Consider the following 23623-nt stretch of genomic DNA (forward strand, 5'->3'; position numbering starts at 1 on the left):
ACATATGATGGTTTATTGTGAAACACTACAGAATGAAAAAAATAAATAAACTAGCTCTAATACAAAATAGAGCTACAGAAATTTGGATATATGAATATTACTAATACATTTCAAGAGGAAAACAATAGAAAAAAATTCATCTAAATTTAAAATAAAATGAATAAAATATGTGGGTATTAATTACCAAAACATCCACTATGCACTCTTTAAAGAATATCAAAACTGAAAACTACTGTACATGGTTAGGCTGTACCAATATTATAAAAATATTATCTAAATTAATATATTAATTTTTGAGATATGCCAATCAAATTAACAAGTAGTTGTCTAAGTAAATGGATGAAAAAGTAACAAAGGAAGCATATAGTTGGCTATGTAAAGAAGAGTAGAAATGAACGGGACCTACAATTATATCTTAAATTATATCATAATGTGGCACTAACCAACTATTTTGTACTGTTTAAAAATAGAAAGTAAACTCACTGAAACTAATCAGCACAATTCAGAAAATGAATGCAATAACATAGAATCAATAAATTAATAACACAAAACTACTAGGAATTGGATTCTCTAGAACAAGAAATATTGAAAGCAATTTGTCAGTCATAAGGTTACAATTACCATCCTATACAAATATCACTATAAATTCCAAATATGTATATTTGGAAACATATAATACAAAAATATAAAGGGAAACGTTGCCATCAAGTCTTACAAAAATGTGAAATCTGAAGTATAGAATGAATTAACCCAATTGAGGTCAAAAGCTTTTCTCCAATGGTTAAGTGGTAAAAATATGAACATGTTTTGACTATAAGGAGTGACTTTATGGATAATGATGTCTTCTGTTTCTTTATGGCCATTTTTAATTCTTCGTGCAGTGTATGATTGGTTGGGATATTAATGTCTAACTATGACCACTTTCCTCTAACTGATGGAGAAATGAGTTTGTTATATATACCACTACAGAACTAGATACAGTAAGTTTCCCTCCTAGAAAGTCTTTAAATAGAGGTTGGACAATTTGTTGTTTATATATCTGTGAGCCTGTTATTGTCCATTATCACATCCAATGATACAAAAAACCACTCCGGTTATGACAGAAAGGTGGGCACGTGGGACGAGAGAAAAGATTTAGACAATGCTTATATGCAAAAATGATCTGAGTCCAAAGAGAATGAAAATTCTGTATCACCAACTTCATAAATACTGTTAATTCAAAAAAAACTGCAATACATAATCACATTCACATCCAAGCTGGTGGCACTTTTGTTTTGTAAATAGACTCAAAAGTATTCCCTTATAGAACATATTTGTAAACTGAAGGTAGATACAACAGATCATGTCTGACCAAGCTGAGGTTCACAAATCTAAGACTAATGAGGCAAAAAAAGGATCTACAAACTAAGAGACCATTAAGATTGTCCAAGGAAAAGACCAAGAAATTATCTCACATACACTCTTGTCCCCTCTGTGCATAATAGTCTTCTATAAAGTTTATTCAATAAAACTTAATAAACTACTACCCCCCCCAAAAAAAAAAAATCTAAGTAGGCCTTCACTATAGCAAAGCAATTCTACAAACTACCCCTTAATTGATTCTCTATGCCATTAACCACATTTCAAACCTCTTTTCTCCTCAAGTCAAGTCTCTGGGATTGTTACCATTCTTGAAGCTGAATAAAGGCTAACCTCATCTTTAAATAATGACGTCATTAGGTAAGAGCTATAATTTCTCCACTCCTTATCTCACTTCTCTCAGACATTATCTCCCCACCCCCCTCCTGCTTCATCTGTCTCCAGTGATGGTGGTAACCTTTTTGCCCAGACCCCATGGGCCAATACTTCTATAAAAACTCATAATTTCATTTCTACCAACCTTCTACAACAGACTGCCCCTATTCTCTAATCTCACCCTATCTATTGATTCCTTTCCTATAACCTATCCTTAAAAACAAAAATGTTCCCTTCATCCTATTATTCAAACTAGTTATGGTCCTACATTTTTTCTTCCCTATCCCACTCTATAATATTTCTACTTTCTTCACTAAAGTTCTTAAAAACATCTCTTCTCTTCCACTTTTCTAATTCAGAAATCATATCAAATCAATATTGTCAATGCTACAGCAAAGTGTATCAACACACTCCTCTATAGTTCTATTTACATCCCTGTACATTCCAGACCAAAATACCTCTCATTGGTCATCACTCCCCAATATATATCATTTCCCTTTTATTTTACTTACTATGTGCTTAGTACATGGTAAACTACTGCATTTATTCAAGTAAAGATTAAATGCTTAACAGAAATTATGTAAATGGGATAATGTAATGAAAAATGATGCATTGAACTTGATCTCTGTCCAAACCTTCTCATTCTGTAATTTTATAATTCAAGCCCCTCATTTTAGAGAAGAAATCAGTCTGAATGTTAAGGAATTTATCCAGTATCACACAATTAGTAGCAGATGCAAAACTAAAATTCAGATATTCCGATTCAAAGTTCAGTCTTCTTTCCATTATACTGTTAGGTTTCAAATCAAACCCTGTCTGTCTTTTACTGTAATCCTAAACATGTGATCCTACATCTCTCACAGCAATATAATTTCCATTCATTTTGTCATTTATTGTTGTCTTTTTATTATACTTTAACTCAAGTGACTTGACAAAATAATTTTAACTGGACAAGATTTTAGGGAGCCAAAAGATTACTCAGTTTTGCATATTCCAGGTAATATACATTTATGTGGTAGTTATAGGCTAAACAAATCAGATAAGAAGGACTGATCCAAAATGTAATCTGAAAGAAAAAAGGTTAGGATAACTGCCCTTCCCCCACAAAAAAAAAAAAAAATCAGTAAATCAGACCAACAGATTGTACAAATATCACCAAAGTGACCAAATGATATAAGGTTCACTTGTTTGACCCACAGGAAAGAATTTCCATTACTCGTTAGAGAGCTCCTAAGTGTACTACATGCACAGGCCAATAAAGCAAACAAATTTTTTGTTTTAAACTAGGGTTATGTTTGTCATGGAAAAAAACTAATTAGAATGAGTTCAGAATTCGTTTTGAAATAGTAATAAAAACAATTCAGGGCACTTTGGATTATAAATTGCAAGTCATCTTAGGCCTTCTTTGAATTATAGTTGTAATGCTTTTCTTTATTATTCTGTCAACTGGGATTTTTTTTTTTACTTTCCCTGTACTACATGATTCTAATTCATTACAACAGAACTTTAGAATAAGTATTATCACAAGTGATATGATACTTCATAATTTACAAAGCCTTTTACATAAATTATCATATTTGGTCCTTGAAACAATATGTAAAATAAGTACTACAGATATTAGAGATGATGAAACTAATATTCAGAGTCCTACAAGTTTTAAAGGAAGAACCTGAACTCAAGCCTGACTGATTTCAAGTTCAACACACATCATTCAATACAAATTATACCGTGTTACCTATTTTATTAGAGAAACCAAAGTTTGTACAATTTTTTGGAATTAGTACAAATTCAATTCAATGTCCCATACCATTTACAACACAGTATAAATAATCACAAGTGACCTTGAGCTAATCCCCCCAGAAGGTTAAATTATGTCTAGTTCTACAGTTGCCTATAAGGGCTTCAACTAATACTCCCCTGAAAAGCAGGAAAATATTTAATACTTTATAGATTTTCATCAGAGGGTTAAGATAAAAATACTGGTGATTAACTGCATATGGTTGCTACAATCTTATAAATGTTTCAATATGTCATAAACTCCTTAAATAACAGAATATTGAAAGACAGGGACATGAGACAAAATTTTGCATTTATTGAAATAGTAGAACCCGAGAGGTTAGATAATAGATGGAACTACATGGCTACTAAAGTCCCTTCAAATTCTAAAATTTCTGACTCCATGATAAAGTAATAATTTTCAGCTGTCCAGAAAACAACTGGAATTACTGTGTTATATTACAGTAAAATTGATCATATAAATATTCAAAAAAGCAAAATAATATTTTTATTTCAATTATTTCTTTTAAATAATGCATATATAAAGATCTAGGAAAATTAATATCTATAGAAAAAGTCAATTTAAGGCAAATTAAAATTTTAATTCAAAGTTTATATAATAATAGCTTCAATTACTTAAGCCTATAATTTGAAAATACTAATGATTTCAACTGAGTCCCATCATTAAGGAGTAAAAGAGATTCCTCAAAATCCAAAAGAAACATTTCAAATTTTAACTTAAATACCACATATGCCACATGTCTGATTCTAGACCTATTTTAATAAGGTTTTTATATACAGTCAAGGAAGTGGAAAGATTAGGGGATAAAAGGCCATGGGTTCGAATCTCAGCTACTTATATATCTACTTACTACTTATATGAGCTCTAGGCCTCAGCTGCATTTGTAAAAGGAGGAGGTTGTATTAAATAATCTTTTTAAAGTCCATTCTATTTTTAACTTCATAATTCAATGAAATATATAAAGCTAATTAAAATGGAAGATTAAGACGTTTATTCAATCCCAAATAATGAGACGATAATTAACGGAGAAAAAAAAGATTCTTAAATGTCAAAAGGGCTTATTCTTATTTGTGAATATCATGTATCCATTATTTATTCCATGTCCTTCCAAAATCTTTCCAAGTTTTAAAATGTTTTTATTTTCTAAATTCCAAAGCCAGACACACAAAACACACACACACACACACACACAGTAGAAAAATAAAACAGTTACTAGGGCCCAAGAAAATGTGAGTAACTTTTAAATTCAAGGTCATGATCTAAATGTCAACTAAATTTTAAAACTAGAATAAAAAATTTATTTTTAGAGGTGGCAGGAGTAAGAGAATCACAATGGGAGAAGGAATGGAATACAAGATAGAAAATGAACAGTCTATAACTAAGGAGTATACTTCTCATAGACTAACATTTAAGCATAGACCTTTAAATCACTAAAAACAATGACTTTTTTCCAAAGACAGAGAAACCTTTTTACTGTTCTTCAAAATCTAAGACTTATAGTCTTATGTTTCTATAATAAAACCTTTAGAAAGTCAGCTTGGCTTAAAACACTTTAGGAAAAAAACAACTCAAATGATTCAATTTGTTAAAAGATTTAAAAAATAATTGACATACAATAAGTTTTAGCACAAATTAAATATTAACTTACTCAATCAAGAGCAGAAAAGCACTGTTAGTGTGTCTGAGTGAAACAATTTAAGATAATGAAAATTTATTTTTGGTCTGAGAATTTTTAAAGAATTTAACCTTTGACCTCATTAATTTATATGAGATTTTTATAAGCAATAAGGCTCTATGAGTAATTATTAATGCTAACTTATCAAGAGAACCTATTCTTTTATAAAATTTTGGTTCCATAAATTAAACAAAATTCAAATATGTTGGTAAGAATTAATTTTCCAAACAAGAATATTGTAAATGGCTTCTTACCTCTAGTCCCGATGCATGTGACTACAAAAGATTTGCTTATTAGCATATATTCAAGCTAAACTGCTACAGAGAACATTCAAGCAGCCATTTTGAGACACTGCACTGTCTCAGTTGCACTGAAATGTAATTAAGATGGCTGCAATGTGCACTCCAGAACAAGCTCACAGTGAAAAATCAGCAATGTATCAAACAAAGCACCTCCCACTTTGTCAGCCTGCAGGAAACTGAATAAGCATTGAGACAACAGCTAATGCATAAACTGCAACAAACAATGCAGCTTCTGAGAACATAACAATAAAACACAGAAGGCAGGAAGCCAGTTTTGTAATGTAACGCCTGTGAATCAGGATATGCAATACAGACTTCAGATACTTCCAGATCCCAGATAGCTTAACTCCATGTCATATATTAACAGTTACAGAGAAAGAGCCAAATCACACAGAGTAGGTAAATATTAGGGAATACTTTTCAAAGAAAAATCTACATTTCAGTCCAGAAAAAAAAAACAAAAAACAACAAAACATTGCTCACAGCTATTTCATTTTTCATATATTTTCATAATATTGCCAATCTCAAAATTTTAGCTTTCAAATGGTGTTGTTGTTTTAAAGCTATAAAAACCAAAATTCATTGTTTTTAGGAAAACAATAAAATGCTTGGAAATTTTATATAACCCAAGCAACAAAACATCCATATTTTGTAGAATATAAAGACAAATTGTGAAATTCACAAATTATTTTGAGTAGTCAGAGAAGTAAAAATATGCTTAAAACTAACAAAATTAATGAAGCTTATTTTAACTACTTAGTTGAAAAAAAAAGCTTTTCTTTATAAAACACTTATTGCATAAAAGTTGTTCTTGAGGTATCTGTAATTCTTTCTCCCTAAAATGGAGAAAGACATAAAGAAGTAAACGTATCCCTAGATAGAAGGATGAACAATCAGTCACCATTTTCCTTTGGAAGCAAAGGTAAGAGAGTAGCCCATGTCTTAAACCTTTTATGTCCCACTATCTTAGGTGAATCCATTTAAGAGACATAAAGAAACAACATATAGATAACACATTTTAAGAGACATTTTGGGAAACACAAGGATGGGTGGCAATATATTGTTATGTAAAATGGACTATATCAATAAATAGAGAGAGAGAGAGAGAGAGAGACCTCCCTCTGAAGTCCTTTCTTGCTCTAAAATCCTAGGATCCCTTCCCTACCTACCAAACACTTTCTTGTGATATTTACTATCCATCTATTGGGGGGAAGAGGGAGGGGTAAGGAGGTTGAGGGAGAGCTTTCCCCAGTTTGCTTTATTCTAAAGATAACTGATGAGAGGTAAAGCTAAGATATGATTATAAATCCAATACATGCTATGAATAAAAAAGGCTTTCTTCTAAGAGATCAAGAGGCTATATTATTTTACAGTTTTATATATATTCTTTAAAGTTTTAGAGTAAATTATGTTCATGATATGGTGGTGACAGGCCTGCTAACAAGAAATCTATTTAGTAGATCTTTTCAGAATATTTTATCCACAATATCATAAATTACCAGAAATTTTAACATAGCTCACTCTTCCCCAACAAATATTTTTCCAATGTGAATTGGAAAAGCAAGGCTACTTGCTTTCTTTTCAGCAGAGCAGCCTAAGATCCCGTATTAAAGGTTACTTTCTTCACTTCTTTTTTCTATTGTATTTTCAGGATATAACACAGTGCCTGACACATAAGCATTTCATAAAGGTTTGCTGATAGACTAATTGATTCATTGATATTTTTAAATGGGGAGAGAGAGTAAAAGGAATTGGGGGAAAAGGGGAAGCATTTGTCTTATAAGCTCCTTCACCCTTGTCTGACAACTGTTTGATTTGAAGGAGATCGTCTAGGATTTTCCCATTGCTATCTTTCCTTTCATACTTTTACAATAAATTAGTTCTCTTCTTCTTGCCATGGCATTATCTTGTTTTCACTACTACTATATTTAACCTGTAACACAATGCAAGAATGGGTAGGGTTTGTCAGGTTCAAACAGCCCAGTTTCAGCATCAATCTCTCTTTTTTTTCTATGCTTCAACAATCTAAAATCTGACCCTTACTGCTTATTAGACTTCTTGGTTGAGGGAACGCCATGATGACTGGTGAAACAACTGACCTCACTGAAGCATCTGCATTTGGGATAGCAAAGCACCAGGGGCTGCTGACTTTCACTGTGGGATCACAACTAGGAACAATGGACCAAAGATTCAGAGAGGCTATTTTGATTTGTCACAACAAAAATTTCACAACAATTAAGAGCCATCTAAAAATGTAATGAGCTACTCCAGGAGGTAGTAAATTGTCCGATACAAGAGTTCTTCAAGCTCAAGATGGCTTACCAGGGCAATAAATCCAGAGTTATAAATCAGGTATAGGTAAAGTACACAAACACAGCATAAAGTGTGTGCTTTGTGGAGTGGAGGTATAATATTACTTTGTAATAAATGCACATTTTTTTAAAATGTTAGGAAAATCTGCTGTGTTGCTGAGGTTTAAATACCTGACTGGTATTAATTTGTGATACAGTATGTCGTGATACAGACTTTTGGTTCATACTAGGGATGCTATTTTCAAACCTTGCCTAAGGCACAATGATCCGAACTATACATTCTTAAGGGTTGAAGGAATCTTAAAGGTAATTTATTCCAACCCATACCTGAACAAGAATTCCTTTTACAATACATATCTACTAGAACTAGTCCTGGGTCAAGGAACTAGGATTGTTTATTTAGCCTTAAGGGAAAAATCAGAGTAGATGGGAGGGGGAAGAGATTTACAATTGCCTAAACTAAAAATAAATTTAGGGTTAAATCCAAGAGGGATAAGAATTATTCTATTTGGAACTATATGGCAAGAACAAGATCAAAAGAAGTTGAAGTATAAGATTTTGACTCAGTCTAAGGAAGATTTAACTATATGCTCTGTTCAAAAAATAGAATGGATTTCATCATCAATTAGTGCCTCCTCATCAGAAGTCTTGGAAGTTGAGACCAGAAAGTACACTGGAAGATGGTCTTATGCTTCAGAAAGGAGCTGGTTATATAAACTCTGAGATTCTGTTCACTTCACTTCTGACAATTTATGATATACAATGACAATGAGAAATAGCACTGATATCAACAATGTCATCTCCCAAATTAACCAAATCACTACCACATTTAGTAAGCTTGAGGCATCACATCAATTCTATAAAAATATTTAGCAGGCTACAATTTAGGCACTTCATACATTTTTAATTCCGCTAAGGAAATTCACATAATTTGGATAATATCCATCTTTACTGGATCCATATTTTCCAGTAACCATTCTAGTTTGTCTCCTAATAGTTTATTCCATTACCAAGCTTATAATTTATTAATTTCATTAACTATTTGGTTTTAAAATTTTAACATTTAAAAACATTTAATAGGACTTAAAAATCTTACTCAGAAGGTTCTTCCTCAATTAACAATAATGGCTTTACAGATTTAAGCATATTAAATATAACCAGAAAATTAAATATCTTTCCTTTGGTAAAAACATTCGAAAATTGTTTCTTAAACAATTCTTAAATTGTTCTTAAAAAAAAAAAATTGGTCAGAAAGATCTGTAATCGTTCACAATTGTTCAAAGAGTACTGCTAGATAAAGCAGTAATCAATATCAATCAATAAACATTTATTAAGTGTTTACCATGTCCCCAGACACTATGTAAAGCACTAGGGATACAAAAAGAGGCAAAAGTAGTACTAATTTTAGTTATTGTAAATACTGAAATATTTTCATCTTAAAAATTGAATAAGAAAAATTGGAATAAGGCAAATGAGAAACTCCTAAAAACAAGCTAGAATAGCTAGCTATATATCAGTTCCCATCAGCCATTAATTATCACAAGGAATTCCTGAATCCAAGTATATGTCAATCATTGTGATTTTGATCCTTCAAACTTCAATTAAATATGAATTAATTGAATATAATAAACATGTTTATGGTTTTTCAGAAGTATATAGCTGCTGGTGTAATTAATAAAATAGAAATTAAAATCATAATTTATATAACAAAGTTTAGAAAGAGCTTTATGTGTTATCTCAACTGATTAGTTAACAAAAGCTTTTGATCATCATTTATTTTATAAATCAATATATATAATCATAAAACATGAAATTTTTTTGGACCTTAACAAGTTACTTATAGGTATTCCCCACAAGTGGGGAACTTCAGTGCCATATTTGGACACAATTCTATTCATTATTAAAGCTCAATATAGTAAGCAATGTGCTTGGTTTATGATAAATTACCATTACTTAGAGGCCCAAAGTGGTTCTAGCTCACTCATTCCTTTATGGAAAAATCTATTTTGCCCCATGATGTTCTCTAACCATTTATTTTAGATTTCTAAATGCAACTTTTTTCTCAAATTATATTCTAGTACCAATATCATTCCTTACGTGTATTTGTTAGTTTACAAGGATTAGGGTAATAATTTTTGAAGTCCGTATCAAAAATTAATTACAACATATATTTGTTCAAGAAAACTTTTTTTTGTCTAGGAATAAAGAAGGTAGAAACTTAGTATGGTTGAAAGATCTCCATAAACATAAATTAACTGGCTTGATTGTTTGCCAAGAGCTAATTAAGTGTTAAGCAACAAAACTGAAAACCAGATTTTCAAACAGCCCATTATAAAACTACAACAGTACCTTTAAGTCTTCTAAGACTTTAGACGTAACAACATAGCACCTAAAAGTACCTTTCAATTAATTATCTAAACTATCGAGAATTATAATTTATTCTACTTTCATACTACTCAACAATAAATTATTTACCTACCTTGCTTTGATAACTTTTATATTTCCTTTTGTTTATTTAATTCCTTTGTTGAGATTTACTAAAAATTTTCTAGTTGTCCAAATGCATCTTCTGTTTATTCTTACCAAGAAAGCAAATTTCAACTTAGTGGGAATTGATTTAACTGGTTTTTATCCAGCCCTCAGTCTATCAACCAAAATTCTTATAAACAAACAAACATTAAATTAGTTCTTCTACTTCTTCTCCCACAAGGAAGATAGAAGTAGGCGAAGCCGTATCAACCTGTGATGATTAAGTCTAGGTCAAATATTGAAATAAAGTAAGAAAAAATGAGAAACAATAGCATATTGGTTAGAAGAGCTCACATCATTCTGGATTTTCTTTAAAAAGTTTTTTTGTTGTGAATTTGCTTATTTTGTATTATGATGAGACAATCCCCATGCTCAAATGTAAAGATAAGATGCATTGTAAAAAGGATGATAATAATTCAACAAACTATATTGGAACTGGAACATTATGAACAAATTTTAAATAAATATTACCAAACTAAGTGAAATGAAAGGTTTCAAAACAGACTTAGCAAAAGTCAAAACTATGTGCAAATAATATGAAGTACACAGCACCTCTCTTTCATCCAGTCTGCTCTAAGGACTGTCTTTAAGATGCTTTCAATTAGTTTAAGATGTTTTCAATGAGATTAATACTTTAATTTCAAAATGCTGTCAAGCTACCATTTTGTCTACCAGCAAAATAGCAGAATATTACACAAGAAAGAATAATAGCAAAATAACACATCCTGGGACAATTTCTCTTTGAACTCTGTCAAACCCAAAACTGGTTAACAAGAAGATAGATATTTACAAATTTCCTTAATCTGATGAGATAACACATATAGGTGAAATCAAATTTAAAAGGCCACTCCCTGCCTAAATCATTTCCAAAAAGGCATCTTAAAAAATCAGTTTTGTGTTCCTAAACCAGAATAAGTGGCTCACTATTCCCAGCTTCCTTTGTTCCAATTCCTTCAGTTCTTCCTTCTCTCCCTCCCCCCCCAAATAAAAAGTTTCTTGTAACAACTTTCTTTTTCCTTCTTTCTAGCAAAGGTTTGAATAAAGCCTATAACCATCTTTTATCTCTAAGTCTGTCTCAGATGATTAAAAAGCACTAGGATAAAACCTCTAGGCTACATAGCAATAAGAAAATAATCACGAAAATAAAACCATGACAAAAGTATTTTAACCTTCTAAATTTACTCATATTTGATTCAACTCAATTATTAAATGTTTATTATATGCTTATGATATTCTGTCTAGCAGAAAATTTAATAGATAAATAGTTTTATTATTTTATGTACATAGTTCTATTATTATCAGGAATCTTTCAGTCAGGAAAATATGGATGACTGTATGTATTAAGAAAATCTACTAATTGCTTTAGAAATTAAGACCAATGGTACCTAAGATACAAAGATATCAAAAAGAAATATATAAAATAAAATGCTATTCCCGAATAGTTAAGTGGGCAAAAGATATAAATAGACAATTCTCAAAAGAATTACAAATTATTTAACAACCATGTGAACATATTTCCAAGATGCTAAAATTAGAGAATACAAATCTTAACAACTCTGAGGTTTCATTTCACATCCAACTACTTGGCAAAGACTTCAAAAAATGAGAAAAGTCAGTATTGAAAGAATTATGAAAAGAACGGCACACTCATACATTGTTAGCTGAGCTATGAACTGGTCCAATTACTCTACTCTGGGATAAGAATTTGGAATTGTGCAAAGGGACTAAAATATCTAAAGCTGTTGACTAAAATTTGCCCTGTAAGTGTAAACCCAAAGGAAGTTAATGACAAAAAACCACCTACAAAAAAATATTTAAAGAAGCATTTTTTGTAGTGGCAAAAAACTGGGGGGAGAGGGAAATCAATGACCATTGACTGGAAGACGGTTAAACAATTTGTGATATAAAACTATTATTATGCTAGAAGAAATTATTAAATTATTAATGATGAATACAGACAAGCAGAGAATAATATAATAATGTTAATGTAAAGAATAATACCTAATCAATCAAAACTATGTTTCAAAACTATAGTGACTACATTTTGAATGGGAGATGTTTTTTGATATAAGTTTTACAGAACTTTTTATCCTTTTCTTAATAATTTATTACAAGGGGTAGTTCTCTGGAAGGGGATAGGCGAGATATGCTGACAAATGTTTAGATGGCTTCAAGTTCCACATATTTTTAAGTTTAATCTGTATTATTAGCATTTTTCTATCATTCTTTAAGTTTAGACAATCAATAAAACAATGTAATCAAATAAAATTATAATCCCGCTCTTCATTTGTACTCTTGCAAATTCTTAAGTATAAATGCTCACACCAAAAACTTAAAAAGTTATCTCTCCCAGTTCCAATGGGAAATGTGGATAATATATGAATAAAAAAATTTTAAAAACAAAAATTAAGATCATTAGTTCATTTATTGCTTATTTGCCTAAGGTGAAAATAGTAACATTACTTTCAATTTTTAAAATAAACAATATAATCCAAATCAATCCAGATATAGAAACTAGTGGAATAAAATATAAACTTCCAAACTAGAGTTCTGTCCTTTAGCTATTAAGTCGTTCAAAATACACAAAAACAAAAATTGTCTCCAACTTCTCTCTTTAGCCGTATAAGAATATTACTACTCTTCCCACACTCTTAGATTAGGCCAAATTGATGTTCTTTGTGTCTCACATTGGCATTTCATTTACATCTTCCATGTACTTCCAGACTTCACAGAATTGTCCCTTCCTTAAAAACAGTTTAAATACTAACAAGGCTTTTTTTTTTTCTTTCTTTCTTTCTTTTTTTTTTTCTTTTTTTTTTTTGCTGAGGCAATTGGAGTGAAAGTGATTTGCCTAGGGTTACACAGCTAGGAAGTGTTAAGTGTCTGAGGCCAGACGAGCTCAGGCCCTTCTGATTTCAGGGCTGGTGCTCTATCCACTGCACCAATTAGCTGCCCCTCAAAAGGCCTTTCTTGATCCTTGTTCTGGTAGGTGCTAGCGCTTTTCTTTTGCTAAGTGCCTTGAATTCATTTGTATCTGTTTGACATAAACATGTTCCCTTCAGAAGAATAGAAGCTTCCAGAGAACAAATATTTTCATTTTTTTTCTCTCCATATCACCAATACCTACTTCAGCACCTGGCATACAATAGGCTTCTCATAACGCTGAGAGAGAGAGAGAGAGAAAGACCCCTCCTCAATACATGCACACAAAAACTTCTGGGTCAGAAAGAGGTAGGCTCAAAACACACTGCTTGTTAAATCTAGATCAGTTTCCTTGTCTGTAAAAATGGGGTCAGAGTCGAAGATCTTAGCCTAAGGCTTCTTCTTCTTCCAATATTTCAGGAATTTATGCTTATCTACTCTGGCAGGCAGAAACTTGCCTTCTTTGTATCCCCCACAATATCTGGCAATGGCTTTGCAAAGAGGAAATGCTCAATCAATATTTTCTGAATGACAAGTCATTCAAAAAGTTTTATTGAAAATCCAAACCATCATGGCTAATCAGGAGTTAAATGAATGAGGGAAATTTGGAAGGGAATGGCACTCATTGATCTCTATGACTATCAGGAAGAAGCTGGACTTTACACTGTCAAAAAGTCAATGAAGCTGACAGGAAATTGATTCAAAAGCTACTGAGCACCAGATATGCAGCAATCATTTTTCTGCCTGGCTATGACATAAAAGTATGTGCAATGTGAATATATATTTTACACTTTTTAAAATACAGAACTGCATGGCCAGGACTATTTTTTTAACCAACCCTTTATTGTTGTTAGAGGCACCTTTCAAACACTAATATTCTTTAGCGTTATGACTACAAAACAGATAGCACCACTTCTCTAAAGAATCAAAGTTGCAGGTCACCCAAAAGGCAATAAAATGATACATTAGGGGCCCAAGTGAGTGACAGCATATTGTTATTATTAAAGAATTATGCAAGAGATGCAACATAAAAGTTATTATTAGGGAAATGCTGGAAAAAGGTTATGAATTTCAGAGGCAAGTACAGACAGAGAGAACAGGATAGTACCATGAATATGACTTAAGAACTGAAAATAAATAAGCATATAGTTCATATATCCAAAAGATAATGGCTGCATTGATATATATGCAATTTCAAATAGAGGAAGAACTACTCAGCATGTTGGGTGGACTTATGAGAGATTTATAGAATGAAAACTTTATGCATACAAGATGAGAAAGCACCAATGGAGGGAGACATCCACTTTGCTAAGAATCATCTCATTAAACTAACTTAGACCAATTTCCCAAAATACATGTCTTACCCATGCCAAATCATGGCATACTTTAGATTTTAAATTAAAATACAATTTTATGAGAAACTATACAGAGTACATAATTTAGACATGCCCAAAGGCATAAAATCATATACTTCAAATCAGAGTACCATATAACTACATATTTTTCTGGTCACCAATACTAGCTACTCTTCATTCTTTTAAAAACAGACAAATCAGCATTTTTATTTTGGCTCAGATCAGTGATTTCATTATGAGGCACAAACTTTTAGAAGAGATCATATAGTACACCTCAAGTTACTTCTTTACATCTTATACTCTGAATTAAGCACTAAACTCCAAATTATTCGAGAAGCGAAGAGCTAGAGTCAAAATACAAACCATGTCCTCAAAGCACTTACAAACATAAACAAAACAAGGTATATAAAAGACAAACCCGAAAGAAATCATTAACAGAGAGGGTTTGGGGAAGGCTTCAAGTAAAAGAAAGAATTTTAGAAGAGACATAAAGGAAGTGAGGAAAGCCAGTAATGAAAGTGGAACTAGAAAAGAGAGAATGTTCCAAGAATAGCCAGAGAAAGAAAATCCTAGTACTCAGAGATGAGACACCTTTTTTGTGAAACAGCCAGGAGACCAGCATCATTGGAAAGATAAAAGGAGGCTAGATTATGAGTCTCTGAATGCCAAACAAAGCATTTTGTATTACTGGAGACAATAGAGGGCCACTGGACTTTGAGTAAAGGAGTAACATGATCATATGTGCATTGGGGAGAAAAGTGAAGCAGGCTGCAATAATCCAGCAGTACAATGCGTAGGGCCTGCACTGGAGTGATCAAAGTGTCAAGGGAACAGTACTAAAGAGATGTTGCAAAGATGAAATCAACAGGTTTTTAGCATTTGGTTGCACATGAGAGAGGGAGCTGTTTTTTAGTGAGAGAAATAATGAGGAATTGAAGATAACTTCTAGGCCAAAAGCCTAAGAGGTTAGAAGATGGTCCTGCCCTCTAGGGGAAAGATAATGAGTTGTTTTGACATACCAAGTTTAAGATGTTCTGTCTAAAAATAGTCAATAACTACAGCAATCTAGTGTATGACAAATCCAAAGACCCCAACTTTTGGAATAAAAATACACTATTTGACAAAAACTGCTGGGAAAATTGGAAATTAGTATGGCAGAAACTAGGCATTGACCTACACTTAACACCATACACGAAGATAAATTCAAAATGGCTTCATGATCTAGGCACAAAGAATGAGATTATAAATAAATTAGAAAAACATAGGATAGTTTACCTCTCAGACCTGTGGAGGAGGAATGAATTTGTGACCAAAGAAGAACTAGAAATCATTACTGATCACAAAATAGAAAATGTTGATCATATCCAGTTAAAAAGCTTTTGTACAAACAAAACTAATGCAGACAAAATTAGAAGGGAAGCAAATAAATTGGGAAAAATCTTTACAATTCTGATAAAGGCCTCATTTCCAAAATATATAGAGAATTGACTCAAATTTATAAGAAATCAAGCCATTTTCCAAATGATAAATGGTCAAGGATATGAAAAATTTTCAGATGAAGAAATTAAAACTCTTTCTACCCATATGAAAAGGTGTTCCAAATCATTATTGATCAGAGAAATGCAAATTAAGACAACTCTGAGATACCACAACACACCTGACAGATTGGCTTAAATAACAGGAAAAGGTAATGATGAATGCTGGAGGGTATGTGGGGAAACTGGGACATTGTTGTGAATTGAGTTGTGGTGGAGTTGTGAATGGATCCAGCCATTCTAGAGAGCAATTTGGAACTATACTCAAAAAGTTATCAAACTGTGCATACCCTTTGATCCAACAGTGTTACTAATGGCTTTATATCCCAAAGAGATATTAAAAGGAGAGACCTGTATGCTCAAAAATGTTTGTGGCAGCCCTTTTTGTAGTGGCTAGAAACTGGAAAATTGAAAGGATGCCCATCAATTGGAGAATGTCTGAATAAATTGTGGTATATGAATGTTATGTAATATTACTGTTCTGTAAGAAATGACCAGCAGGATGATTTCAGAAAGGCCTGGAGAGATTTACATGAACTGATGCTAAGTGAAATGAGAAGAACCAGGAGATCATTATACAATTCAACAACATTATTATATGAGGATCAATTCTGATGAAAGTGGTTATTTTCAACAATGAGAGGATCCAAATCAGTTTCAATGGATCAGTAATGAACAGAACCAGCTACACTCAGCGGAAAAACACTGGGAAATGAGTGTGGACCACAACATAGTACTTACACTCTTCCTGTTATTGTTTGCTTGCATTTTTGTTTTTATTCCCAGGTTATTTTTCCCTTCTTTCTAAATTCGATATAGACAACTATATAAATATGTATGCACATGTTGTTTTTAACATATACTTTAACATATTTAACATGTATGGCTACTTGCCATCTAGGGGAGGGGGTGGAGGGAAGGAGGGGAAAAGCTGGAACAGAAGTTTTTGCAAGGATCAATGTTGAAAAATTACCCATGCATATGTTTTGTCAATAAAAAGCTACAATAAATAAATAAATATATTTTTAAAAGATATTCTGTTTAGACCACTGAAAATGTTAGTAAAAGTTTCCCAGGTTAATATAACCATATTGTTCTCAGAAGCATAACTTGTGCTCAGATCTTCCTTTCTGGCATTCTGAATACTTTATTCTCTCTGGATTTTCATGACATTATTATTAGTTTTCCCTCTTAACTGTTTGATCTCTCTTCAGAGTTCTTACTGGATCATCATCATACCCATTAACTGTGGCTCTGTTCCAAAGGCTCTGTCCTAAGCTGGTGTCAGACACATAGTAAGCCTTTAAATGCTTAATGATCTGATAGTTGAACTTTAGGAGCTGATTAAAGTTATCAATCAAATATATATAGACAAACCCCAAACGTTTATTTCCTTCCTTACTGACTCCTAACCATTTCAAACTGGTTTCCAGTCTTGTGGAAATGATAAACTCTACATTCAAAACAAAATTCAATCTTTCCCTCAAAATCTTATTAGTGATGAAGATTTTACCATTCCTCTAGATACTCAGAATCATCATCATTTTCAATTCTTTAATCTTACTCTATATATACTCAATACGTGCCAAATTCTGCTGTTTTTAATCTCCACAAAATCCTCTGCATATGCCCCAGTCTCTCCATTAATATAATAGCCACCTTTGCAGGTATTCATTACTACTGTCCCAAACTATTGCAGTATCTCCTTTTGGGTCATCCTGCCTTAAGTCTTTCCCCACTGCTAACAAATGTTGATTTCCACAATTGCTATGTTACTTCCTCCACCTCTACCCAGATTTCTAAGGATCTCTATTATCTCCAAGATCAAATATAAGTTCCTCTCTTTAATATCTATTTAAAACTTTCACAATTCAGCCTCTTTCTATTTTTCCCATCGTCTTATACAACACTCCTTTCCTTGCTATAGTGCAGGGGGAGAAAATAAAGCAGTCCTGGAAAAGCCTTGAGGTAATACCTACAGTTGGGATCAGGGCAAGAATGATAATCAGCAAAATAATCCTCAGAGGGTTAGAAGGAGAAAGAAAAGCAGTGTTATTTTTGAAGACGAAGAGGATAGTGGATCAGAGGAAAGGATATGATTAAAAGAATCAAATGTTACAAAGAATGACACACATTAAAATTTAGAGATAAAAACAAAATTACTGTATTTCAAAACTAAGGAAGTGACTTGTATAAGGCCATACCAAATCCAAGCAGAGTTGTTTTAAAAAATCTGACTCATAAACTTGTGTACTTTGCACTACAAAGGGCTGTTTTATGAACTCTGTAATTAAAATAAAATTCCATTTAGGCAACCTAAGCATTAAGAAAAAGAACATCCCATCCTACTGAAAGGACAGCAATTTAAAAAAAAAAAAAAAAAAAAGACAGCAATTTACATGTATTCACTAAGCATAGAAACTACATACACTAAATGCCACTTAAATTTATAAATTCCAAATTCCTAGTATTCAAATCCTTCCATAATATGGTTTCACTCTACTTTTCCTTACTGCTTCTCCTTTTCACATACAGTTTTTGCTCTACTACAAAGACAAAAAAAATCAACAAGAACCTAAGGGGGAGGGGAGGAGGGAAAAGACTGACAAGAGAGGTGACTGTAAGTATGTAAGTATATACAGATAAAAGACAAGTAGTTTAGGGAAGGAAGGAACAGTAGGGGAGAATAGGAAAGACTTCCTGTAAAATGCTTGAGCTGACTCATGAAAGACATAAAAAGGATTCTGAGGAAAGAGCTGAGGAGGAAGATCATTCCAGGCATGGAAGACAGCACAAAAGGCAGAGAACAGAGATGGAGTGAATCATGTAAGGAACAATAAGGCAGTCTGGCTGGAGCAGAGAGTGTGAGAAAGGTTGTACTGCATAACAAGGCTGGAAAGATTGGTAGGTGGAAGGTTATGAAGGATTTTAAAAGCCAGGACTGACTAAATAGTGAGACAAAATATTTACTGGCAAGGAAGATCTCTTAATTTTTAAAATTTATATAAAACTATTTTCCTTATTCAAACAAAAATTAAAATTGCGTAGGAATTTTCACTATCAAATTTTTTTTAGTATATATATTCCTTAGATTTTAAATTTATAATTCTGTGTATTTAAAAATCAATTAATATCAGTATTAACCGAATATGCCATTGTTTCAAATATATTTTCAACTCTCATAAAATATTTACATTTAAAGTCACTTCCCAGAAAAATCATTTAATAACTGACACAGAGATTTACTTATCCCATTTGATTCTCATAACACTAAAAATAAATAAATAAATACAAATATTGTTACCCTCATATGAAAAGGAAACAGGCTTGGAAAGGTTGTCATGTAAGATCACACTATTATAAGTGTCCAGAGGCCAGATCTGAACCCAAGTCTTTCCTAACTCCACTAAAAGAAATGTAAAACACAATTACTTATAATTCTAAAACACATATAAAAAGATTTTCCAAAATTCTAGGAGATAAGATTTAATACCAATTTTAATGGTGAATTAAAAAGAAAAAGGCTATTTTACAAATATTGTCCTAGCAGAAGTTAAAATGTTTATTGAATTATTTTTAATAAAACAAGTTCTATTCCCATATTCTTCCACCTCTGACTTATTTCATATGACATTTATTTAAAATATACAATAGGAAAGTTTCAATTGTTTCAGTTTACTTTTCCCTCTATTTTTCTGTTTGTTTTAGGCACCACTAAGGCCAGTTTTGATATATCACTTCCTTTTCTAGTACATGGTACTAAATCTAGGTCTCTGCACAGTAACTGGATGTTTTTATTTTTTATTTGTTTACAAAATTTAGAATTATTCAAAATAACTAAAATTATCTAGTACCAACTTCATATAAATCTAGGTCTCTGCACAGTAACTGAATGGTTTTATTTTAAATTCATTCACAAAATTTAGAATTATTCAAAATAGTTAAAATTAGAATTTTCCAAAATTTGGTAAAATAATTTAAAATAAGCTACATTATAGCATGGTCTAATCTAAAATGATCAGCATTACCTTTACAAATATTTATCTCAATGTTTGTTTTGTTATTTATATGTAAAATTATTAAAAATTTACTGGCATGTAGCTCCAGTAGTTACACTACAAAAAAACCTTGGAGTTTATGGCTTGTATTCAAATTATGCCTTTAACTGTGTGACCCTGGGTAAATCATTTAACCTTCCTGGGTCTTTAATTTCCTCAACAAAAGGAGGAGGGAGGACCAGAGAACTGCAAGGTATATTCCAGCTCTATTAGCATTTAATTTATGTTCACACCATACTTTCTTCTCAGAGACCTTGTCAAATCTTCCATATTTTGTGTTTGTGTTAGATTTAAAGTTTATAAAAACAAATATGCCTATTTATCAGAAGAAAACAAAATTTTGACACTTAAATATAAGGTGACAAAATAAAAATAACCTTTGGCATTAACTTGGTAAAAATGTTACATAAAATACAAGATAACTAAAAGAAAGAAATGATCAAATGCTATTTCAGTGGTACCCAAATTGACTAAAATGAAAACTTCAGACACTTAAAATTATACAAATCTGGAAAATCAGAAAAACAAAATGAATTCTTTTTTACAATGTTAATATTTTCTTAAAATTATATTTTCCTCTTTTACATTTTCGGAAGAATGCTTTCATATTCAGAAAATGACAATTACAGGCTCAGTTAAACATTTGCAAAATTCTCAGTTCAAGTTTTTTTTCAAAACATTTTTGCTACATAAAACTATTTTCCTTAATTCATACTAGTAAGTCCTCCTATACTGAATATTTAAAACATTTTTATAAGAAATTTAAATTCGGTAATAATCCAAGAATTAAATTATAATCTAGAACCATGTGTGCTATATTTTACAAACCAAGATTCATTATTTCTAAAGTACTGGGGAGAGAAAGGGAAAATCTTAGGGGATAGAGCCTTAAACAAAAGTAAAATATTCTCTTGAAAATGAATGACCTCAAGATAGTTTCTCATTTTTCCAAAAACATCAAGACACATAAAGATAATGCCTTAGAAAGGTAGGGGGGGGGGGGGGGAATCTAGAACTTAATGGCGTCCAGTTTAAAAAAAAAAAAACACCCACATTAGCTCTTGAAATGAACACTGCGCCTGCGCAGCCACCGCCCTAGCAGCTGCACAATTGCAGCTACAGCCGGACCCCGCAGGATCACGTGCTCCCATGCAGCGCCGCCCGCAGCTCCGCAACCGCGCAGGCGCAAACACTCCATCAGCGACCGCCATAATGCGGGAAGCCCTGCGAACTACAATAGTAATTTAAGAAAACTATGGTTATAACAGCCCCTAGGGTCCATATATACCTTTCGGGGCTGGAGATGCGGCAGGGAGGGCCAAGCTCCTTCCTGCAGTCCGCCCCGCACTGGCGTCTCTCAAACTCGTCACCTCAGTCTCGCGCACACTCCCCTCTCTGCGCCGCCTGCCGCCGCCGCTGCCACCGCCTCCGCAGATTCAAAAACAAACCCGCTTCTCCCCTGCACGCGCGGGGGCCGTTATGCAAATGAAAGGAGGAGGGGCTCGTTCCTCAGTCTCTTAGCCACGCCTCTAAAGCTCCTAGCCAATGGGAAAATCGGCCGTTGGTTTGCCATGCAAATCTCCCGGTTTTTTATTTGAATGAGGAAGGCAATTAGCCCCGCCTCCTACCCTGTGGAGAGATCTGACGGTTATTGGTCAATAATCCAACCGCCCGTTGGGCTATATAATTGACCTGTGCTTCGAGCTGTCGGCTGAGACGCTTAAGCTTAGCCCTTGCAGTGGCTCCGAGAAGAAAGCGAAGCAGGGAGGGAAGGGGAGTTAAGGTCGAAGGCTGAGCCTGAGATCTTCAGGAAAGATATCATCGGAAGTGGCTTAATTTGTTGATCATTTACTTTTACATTTTTCAAAGTATACTTTGAACCTCTACAGAGAAAGCAGTCTGGAGTAGAAGGTGGGGGTGGGGAAAACCCTCAACTCCATCTTTGCTCTGTGCCCTTTAGAACAGAGGCTTGTGACTCACCCCAAACTGCATGGCTTGTTCTGCAGGCTGAAAGAGGGCCAGCAATGGAAACAGAGTAGGCCTGAGTTCGAGTTCCCCCATTCTGACACTTAAAAAGTGATTTTTGTGTAATTTGAACATACTGCATGTCATTATGTATCAATAATATAGCACATAATATAGTGTATGTAGAATATTTTATTGTATGTTATGGATATATTGCATAAAATTGTGTATAAATAATGTGTAATATGCTATTTAATGCTGCACATAATACTGCATTATTGGTGAATACATTGCATTGCTAAATACAGTACATATGATGTATAAAATATATTCTTGGTATAGATTATTGGTAATTTGTATACTTGTATACAGCATATATTATTCATATATACAGTAAATGCAATATTGATATATATTTTGCAATAATGTCACTGGCAATTTCTACCTTTTAAAAATCTGCTGTTTAATTGCCAGATCTCAGCCCAGTTTCCTTAGGGGACTGCATTTTTTTTTATTATTATTATTATTTAGAATAGGTTTTTGCTGTACTGTTCTGTAATATCTTAATTGTGCTATATAAACTAGTAAATATTAATTTGTAAAAATGTACTGTTAAATGCAATTTGAGATCTCATTTATTTTGGTTCTCCTAATTGTATCTCTAATTAGTGTTAGGGAATCCCCCTCCTTCCCCCATGTAAATTAATCCATGTTATAATGCAAATCTGCTACTTTGTGAATCTGTGAAATTTGTGAAAAGGACACATTCATACATGTGTGCATGCACATATGTGTACACACACACATACACCCACACATGGATCTAATCCAAATCCATCATTTTACAAATATAGAAGCCCAGAACCAGAGAAATTAAGTGACCTGCCTGTTGTCACACAGCCTGTGTCAGAAGAGGAACTTGACTCAGATCTTGCTGATTCTTATCACCAGCCTTCTATTCATTACTCTTTATTACTTCAATTCCAAAAGTATTTATTGAAGGACATTTTTTTCTTGGTCATGTTCACATTTGATTCTTTGTGACCCAATTTGGAATTTTCTTGATAAAAATGTGAATCTATTAAGTACATGCTATAGTCTATACAAGGCAGCTAGATGGCACAATGAATAGAGCACAGGGCCTGGAGTCAGGCTAAGTTCAAATACAGCCTCAAACATTCACTAGCTCTATGTTTGCAAGTCATTCTGTTTGCCAGTCCACTGGAGAAGGAAATGGAAAACCACTCCAGTATCTTTGCCAAGAAAATGTGTGGCGCTGTGGTAGATTCCAGAAATATAAACAGTCATTGCACTCAGACAACTTAGTAAATGCAAATGCTTTTGATCATCATAGTGTACAATGGTATATTTCCAGATAAATATTTGTGTATTATATAAAATTTGTGTATAGTATATTAACATATGCTAAATACAGCAA

At 32.8% G+C, this 23623-nt stretch overlaps 1 protein-coding gene across 1 annotated transcript in view; it reads right to left on the reverse strand.

The window, feature by feature from the left end:
- Positions 1-21681, reverse strand: part of ATF7IP (activating transcription factor 7 interacting protein) — a 147369-nt gene extending 125688 nt beyond the window's left edge. The window contains exon 1 of the mRNA XM_052001596.1: positions 21509-21681. The gene's annotated coding sequence lies outside the window, so the exon portion shown is untranslated. The remainder of the gene's footprint in view (positions 1-21508) is intronic.
- Between the last annotated feature and the right edge of the window lie 1942 nt (positions 21682-23623).

The sequence above is a fragment of the Antechinus flavipes genome, chromosome 5, assembly GCF_016432865.1.
Source record: "Antechinus flavipes isolate AdamAnt ecotype Samford, QLD, Australia chromosome 5, AdamAnt_v2, whole genome shotgun sequence".
NCBI classification, from domain to species: domain Eukaryota; kingdom Metazoa; phylum Chordata; class Mammalia; order Dasyuromorphia; family Dasyuridae; genus Antechinus; species Antechinus flavipes.